The following is a 215-nucleotide window of genomic DNA, read 5'->3' on the forward strand; positions in this document are numbered from 1 at the left end:
AACGAGAAGCCCAAAGATGAAAATATAAAAGTGTTCAGCGAGCCGTACCGCGATTTCAAATGATGAACTCAGCCCCAAAAGGAGAGACCGCCTGACCCGCTAACATGACCTTTGACCCGATGGGGTGTAAAAGAAACGAGATAAAAGGGATAGAAACCAGAGGCGATTGACTCATAGCAGCGATGCACCTTTTATCGTTCTCTAAATATTTTTTC

General features: G+C 44.2%; 1 protein-coding gene across 1 annotated transcript in view; it reads right to left on the reverse strand.

Moving 5' to 3' along the window:
• LOC119593884 (U-scoloptoxin(01)-Cw1a-like) overlaps positions 1-215 on the reverse strand; it is a gene marked incomplete in the record, with an annotated part of 16,195 nt that overhangs the window by 11,131 nt on the left and 4,849 nt on the right.

Source organism: Penaeus monodon, chromosome 33 (genome assembly GCF_015228065.2).
Source record: "Penaeus monodon isolate SGIC_2016 chromosome 33, NSTDA_Pmon_1, whole genome shotgun sequence".
Classification (NCBI taxonomy): domain Eukaryota; kingdom Metazoa; phylum Arthropoda; class Malacostraca; order Decapoda; family Penaeidae; genus Penaeus; species Penaeus monodon.